The sequence below is a fragment of the Zonotrichia albicollis genome, chromosome 3 (assembly GCF_047830755.1).
Source record: "Zonotrichia albicollis isolate bZonAlb1 chromosome 3, bZonAlb1.hap1, whole genome shotgun sequence".
In the NCBI taxonomy this organism is placed as follows: Eukaryota; Metazoa; Chordata; class Aves; order Passeriformes; family Passerellidae; genus Zonotrichia; species Zonotrichia albicollis.
In genome coordinates this window covers 40,891,364-40,898,461 of record NC_133821.1, presented here as the reverse complement: position 1 = coordinate 40,898,461, position 7,098 = coordinate 40,891,364, and positions in this window count along the sequence as shown.

The window sequence follows — 7,098 nt, the reverse complement described above, 5'->3', positions numbered from 1 at the left end:
GCTGCTGATCGGCCCTTGCCAGTCCCTGCTCAGCACTTCATAGGTTACTGTTCCAGGATGTGACCTACCCAAAACACCAGGAATCACACGACCATGTTCCCAGCTACTGCCCTGGAGAGTTTTTCAATAAAACATCAGAGTATCAGGGCTTACAAAATGAGACTAACAGAGAAATTTTATCCCTCCACATCTGTTCTCTATCCAAAATAAAGGGTGAACATTTATAGCTTAATAAGACTGTGAATCATAGCGTCTTTCTTCTATTAGCTCTTATCCAAAGATCTCCATCGAATGAATAAAGCCCTCTGAGGATGGTATTAGGATAGTCTCTGGGAAGCTGAATCAAAGTTGTGTTTATATGACTTACCTTAGGTCATATGAATATAGAGTCACAGATAGACTCTTAAAATCTTGATAAATAAAGCCTTATTCTAAACACTAGACTTCTCTACAACAAAATGCTCTAAACTCTCTAATTACAGCAGACTCCCCACAAAGAAAAGTATGGAGCTGAATAAATGGAAAAATCAATAGCTGCTGTCTGTACCATACCAACATTGCTGGCACCAGTAAAACCAGCATGGTGAAGCTTAAAAACATCCTGAATTCAACTTGGTCACACAAAAGAACCTCTTTCTTTTCTAGTCCTAATAAGATCAGTCCTCTCACTGCCTCACCTACTGCTCCTGAACCCTGTCAAATTACTCCACCCTGTAGTTCACAGAGTTAGAGAATAAACCACTCATGCCTACTGCCTTCAAGTCTCTATATTGCCCTTTTAATCCAAATACTTAAGGGGAAGGAGGGCTTATGTTTAATCATTAGCTAAAAAAGTATCAGTTTCACTCATGGGAGCCTTAATAATTATCATGCACAGGAAATGAGCTGGGCTTGCATTTTTTTCTGTAGGAAGAGCTTTATGGCAAATGTCATCTGTCACACTGCTTCTGAAAGAAAACAAACACAGACACACACACACACATGAAGATGGCCAGGTGGCTAGGGCTGCAATTTTCTTATTATACTCTCTTACAGTTAAAATGTTCTGGATATAGATATCCCTAATTTGCTTAGCATTCATATAGTTTTACTCCTATCTTGTGGTAGTGGTAGTGCTCATAGAAAAAGACTGAAAAAATTATTTAATTCATATCAATATCTGGTTTTGGGAGTATCCCTGGACTTACCATTTGTTCTGTGCTCACAACCTGGGGCCAGCCATCATCCAGAGGAGGATGGCTGACCAGCAGCAGAAGGCCACTTACGACTCTGAAAAGTGAAAACTATTGTGGATAATTCCAAGGAGACCATCCTGGTCTTTGGGACTGCTCTGTCAGTGTGAATAGGGGAACTGAAAGATTTCCATAGGGAAGTGCCATGTGTAAGGACTCAGAGCCTTGGTGGTCTGGCATTTCTTTTCAGCTGAAAAACCGAAACATTTGGGAGATAGAAGTTATAGTAGCAGTGATATTACTAAGCACTGCAACAACATTATGAAGCAAACTGATCTGAATCAGCTGAGACATCCAGCTTATTATCACTGATGTTGTTCAGGGCTAAGGATGACATCTACGTACACAGTATCTAACAAGAACATCGCTCTTGTGTCTGACTTCCATAACTAAAAGGTGCAGCTTTTTATTCCATTCCCAGAGCAATGATATGGGTAGACAAGCCTGGGATATTGCACTAGCAGGGCTGTCTCTGGTGGGAGATCCAGGTGTTGTGCTGTTGGTAGGACCCATGCCTACCAGGCCAAGAGAATGCCAGCCTACTGGGTTTCTGGAATGGATGCAAACTATGGAATTGCACACAGCTGTGCTGGGACAAATTTTCTCAGTTGGAGTAAATTTCACAATTAAGGGTATGAAACTATATAATATAAATGAACAAATACAGCATATAATCAGATTTTTTGCCCCCTTCTGTTCTTTCAGTCCAGATGAACAAAGCATGCCAGTTGACAAAGTTGGCAGTATAAATTATGCCTTAAGAAAAAATGTCTGCTAAGACTTACTTTTGGGATCTTAATTTTCCAAGGTTTTGAAAATTGAGTCACTAACCTCATCAAAGTATGCTTATTTCTATAACACAGTACTTCCTACTGGTTTGGTTCTTTCCTCCTCTAGTGTCAGGCTGCAATATAGGAACCAAATAAAGCCCGAATCTGTTCAGCAGCCCAGAAATGATGTCTTGTCACAGGAAAAAAGAAAACCCAATATATACATTTTGAAGTAAACTGAAGACTTATGGTTTTTGTGTGAGTTCTGAATCTGGAAGAGAGAGTTCAGCATGGCTTACCACATCAGAAATTAAATTTAGCTTCCAGGTAAAAAGACATCATATACAATGTGCTGAAACAACAATACTAGCAAATCACTTTATATGATATGATGACAAAGCATACTCTCTAGTCTTAACTTCACTTGTTGCTTTTCTAATGCTCTTCTGATTACAAAATAAAAAAACCCCCTGAGTTCACAAACTTTAGGAATAAAAAATGCAAAATGCAAAAACTTTTTAATAGCAGCTGAACGTAGAAGTAGACTGTTCTTCCAAGGTGCTGCTTTTCAGTGCTCCTTGACAATATAGAATGCAAGAGTGCGTCTGGTCTCAAAACTAGGGAATGACTTCTCACAAAACATATTTTGAATCCAGGATTGGGCACAATCTCCTTGATTACTCCTTCACTTGTCTTTCTTCCTCAGTGTGACTGACCCAATAGGATCCAGCTTTTCCCCACAGAAAATCTGAGCCATTCTGGAAATGACAGATACCAAAATGACATCCTGGCTTACAATATACATAATAATCACTTTTCATGTATTACTTGGAGCAAATCAAAGGATTCAATGTTCTCTAAATGCTTTACCTATTGTTTCTTACAGCCCCTAACAAATCTTGAATATGGATAGATGCGAAATAAAAGATAGGCCAAAAAATAAGTGACATGGTTTCCTCACATTCCTCACTGGTTTTCAAAAGACAGAAAAAATACCACTGTGATCAGAAGTTTTATTTACATCAACACAAATAAGCTGTTTCTAAATTAAGTAATAAAATAAGTTGAAAGATATCTTGACTGATCCTGTTATTATCAAATTTCTGATGGAGAATTATTTTTGGACTAGTTCTTCTGGTAGAAATGTCTCTGTACAGAACTAGTTGACAAAGTGGATGCAAAGATCTGGGGATTCATTCTTTCTAATCATTTCAGCCAGAACAGTTTCTACTGAAATTAAATACTGAATTATTTTAATTAGTAAATACTGAATTATTTTAATAATTCAGTAATTTTAATTAGTAAATACTGAATTATTTTAATTAGTTTTGGTCTTTGAATTACTTTTAAAATCTGTACTGCAGAGAAGAATTAAGGAAATTATTTTAGAACCATATTAAATATAAATAAGAGAACCACTGAATTTCTTCAGGCATGACAGTTTAATTTGCTTGTCTTATAGATGGGATTTCAAAGCAAACATTGAAGGAAGTGAAAATATTAAGAAAAAAAATAAGAAAAAGATTGTTTAACATTGATTAAAGCAACAATAAAAGTGATTAATATGAAATAAAATGAAACCAGTGGTTTGATTGTTGTGGTTATTAAAAATTCACTTTGAAAAGACAAACACCTTCTATATAGAGCTACCAAATATGCTATATGTAACAAGGCATTTCCAGATGTTCATCTTCTTGGCATCCATATTCACCAGCTGCATGTTTGCAGCAACATTTATAAGATTTTAACATTTTATTATGTTGAAGTGCTCTCAGTTTATACTAATAACATAAGATACTTTGCATCCCATGATTGATTAAACAGGTAAGAATATACTACATTAGATACTTACACTGTTACACGTGTGAACCTCATTACTCCTCTTCAAAGCTTCTTTCTTTAAAAAACACAGGAGCGACAGAGGGAGATTGAGTTAGGGCATGTCCATCTTCCAAGAAAGAGAAACTCAACATAAGGCTATGCCTTTTTCTTCTTGGAGCTCTCTGGAAAGCTGCAGTGGCCAGGAAGTAGTGAAATGCCCAAGCCAAAACCTGGTTATCTCACGGGTTTCAGTAATGAAGGTTCAGACTGTGTACAGAACCCTGGCAGATTCAATATAAATGAGAACAGATCCTTGGCCTTTATTATAATCTGGGTCATATCCCAACCCTCCCAGAAGCTACCATGCTGTAACGCAGCAGAGGACATGCATCTTCTTCTGAATGTAACTATATAGAAGATTGGAAATATGTTGAAATAAAAGATGAGATGATCCACAATGCCTGGCATAATTAATCCCAGAAATATCTGTATGGGATCTAGCATTCTAGAGCTACTTCCTCAAGAAATCCTCACCAAAAAAAGAAAAAACAAAGATATTTGTGTTTATTCTGGTTGCAGATAAATAAATAAATAAATATGAACTTTGAACCCAAGTCAACTAGATAGCATGTGAATTGACTGAAGTGAGATGTGCATGAGGAACGCCATGCTTAGCAATGCTGTTTTACAGGTGGCCTACAGAGGATTCAAAACCAGGATAAATGTGGGCCACTGGTTGTTTCTTCAATGTAGCAAATGCTTGGGTTATTTCAAATTAATCTTAAAGTTATATGAAGAGAGATTATTAAAAGAAGGAATTTTGCTTGTCTGTGGCCAAAAAACAATTCTGGAAGCAAAAAATGCTTTCAGAAAACCACACAGACCTTAGATAAGAGATTCAGAAGCCCACCAGCACCTGACGAAAGGCAATCAAATGCTGGAGCTTGGTTTTGACAGCGTGGCTTGTGCAAGGAAGAGAGATAATGACAAAATGAAAAGTTCTGGCTAGACATAAGGGAAAACCTGTTTGTCATGATGACAGTCAAACATTAGAATGAATTGCTTAGAAATGCCATGTGGTCTTCATTCTTGGAGGTTTTCAAGAGCACATTGAACAAAGCCCTCAGCAGCTTGGTTTGATCTTGTAGCTCAAGCTTTTTTGAGGAAGAGGATGGATTAAAGATCTGCTGAGATAATTTCAACCTGAATTTTCCTGTGAACACAAAACACAATTTTTGAAGACACGAGCAGGTTTTTCTTTTAAAAAAAGAGAATGCTTTATGCATTAGACTATTATTTACTAAATGAGCTATCTTTTTTTCCTCACATGATCTTATGAAAATTTTCAAAATATGCAAGAAAGACTTTCTATTTTTTTTTTTTTTTTGTATGGCTTTATATATTTATACTGCTTTCTATTACTGGATGCAGTTTTGTCAAAGATCTTAAGTGTCTGGTATAATCTTAATCTTAGACCATTTTGCCAATCAGGTACTACTTTGTTGACAGTGATTGAATTTTACACCAAATTTATAATAGAGTAAAAAAAGGCTAGAGAATTTTGAAACAGAAGAGTAAAGAATTCTTTTCTCTCTGTGAGTGAGATGTGTGGCAAACAGAGAACAGAATACTGAATCATCAAGTAGTAGCAGCATCACATAACTCATACGAAGATAGCGCTGAGATCCTTCTTTTAACCAGCTACTTAAAGCCATTGGAAATGCTTCAATGTCAAAAGGAAGGAGATGTTGGACCAATGATTCTCTTTCAGCCACTTCAAATAAATTCACCACAATGGGTATTTCACTGGAAACAAAAAAAGGTGGTTGCTTGACCCAGCAACATTTTGTAACCTGTGGCTGTTCTCCAGCTAGCAATGCTGAATGGAAGCAGGAATGTGGCCTGCTCTCCTCAACAAAGCTGCATGAACAATAATGCAGAGCATATTTAATACAGTATTTATATATAAAAGAGTGAGAAGAAGAAAAATAATGACAGACATAAAAATTTTGGAAGAAGGACATTTTAATATAATCTCCAACAAAGCAGACATATAAAAGGGAGAAGGCCTGTGGATTTTTCAAATTCTGACCAAATCCTTGAACTCTTCTCAAAGCAAGAGTAGATCTGACTTTTATTTCAGTTTGCACATACTAAATTCTACTAAAGTTTACCAATTTATATGGTATCAGTGTTGACTTTGCAGAAAATTAAAATGCAAAAAAGGTACAACTTTAATATTTTTGAACTGATTACATATTAATTGTTAATTTGACAAACATCTTCTGTGGGTTTGAACACAGCAATTCACCATCTACTTCTGTATAATTATGAATTTGACAAAGAATTAAGTATCAGCATGTATATAAAGAAATATACATCCTTGAGAATATGTGCCTTCTGCCAATATATTGTTTTATTTTTATGTGACCAACCCATACACTTCTAAATGCATGACTATAAGATTGTCACTAGCATGAAAAATGACAGCTTCAATATGGTAGTATGTCTATCTAAGAGAAATAGATTGTACTTTGCATTGCAATTTTGATTTTAATTTGATGTGTAAAACAAATTGCTTCATAACTGGACATTATGCAATAAAATAGTACCAAGTCAATAGTGAAATTACATTGCATATAAGACATAAATGCATTTAAATTTTCACATTTCATTGGTGTTTCAGAATAATAGGCTTTGTTCTGTTTAAAGCCTATTTAGTGTAGTTGTTTCTTCTGAAACCTGTGTATTCTGGGAGAGTATGCATTTTGTACAACATTTAATCCATTCTGCACAACATTTAGTCCATTCAAATAAAAAGAAAACAGCTGGGAAATTTTGAGCTCTAGAATTACTTTCTAAAATACATTTGGTCTTTATTACAATGCGATCTCAATATTCTAATAATCTGATATGAAAATTGTTATTCCTTGAGGGGGAAAAAATCTCAAATGAAATTTTATGGAATTTTGTAACCCATTCACTGTTATTGAATGGATATCTCTTGATGTTCAATAGGTATAATTAACAAAGCCTCATGTGAATCAATGCAAAAAAACCCTACCAGCAGTAATAAACCTTTCCCAGATTAAAGATGCATAAGAGCATTAATACATTAGATAATTTTAACATTTAGAAATGTATAATGAATTCTCATAAACAAACATGTTTGGCAAACTCCTGACTAGTTGTTTCAGTTTTGTTAATCTTCATGCAAGATGAAGATACTGAGTGCAAATACTCAAATATCTATTGTCAGAGAAATGGATTTTGCT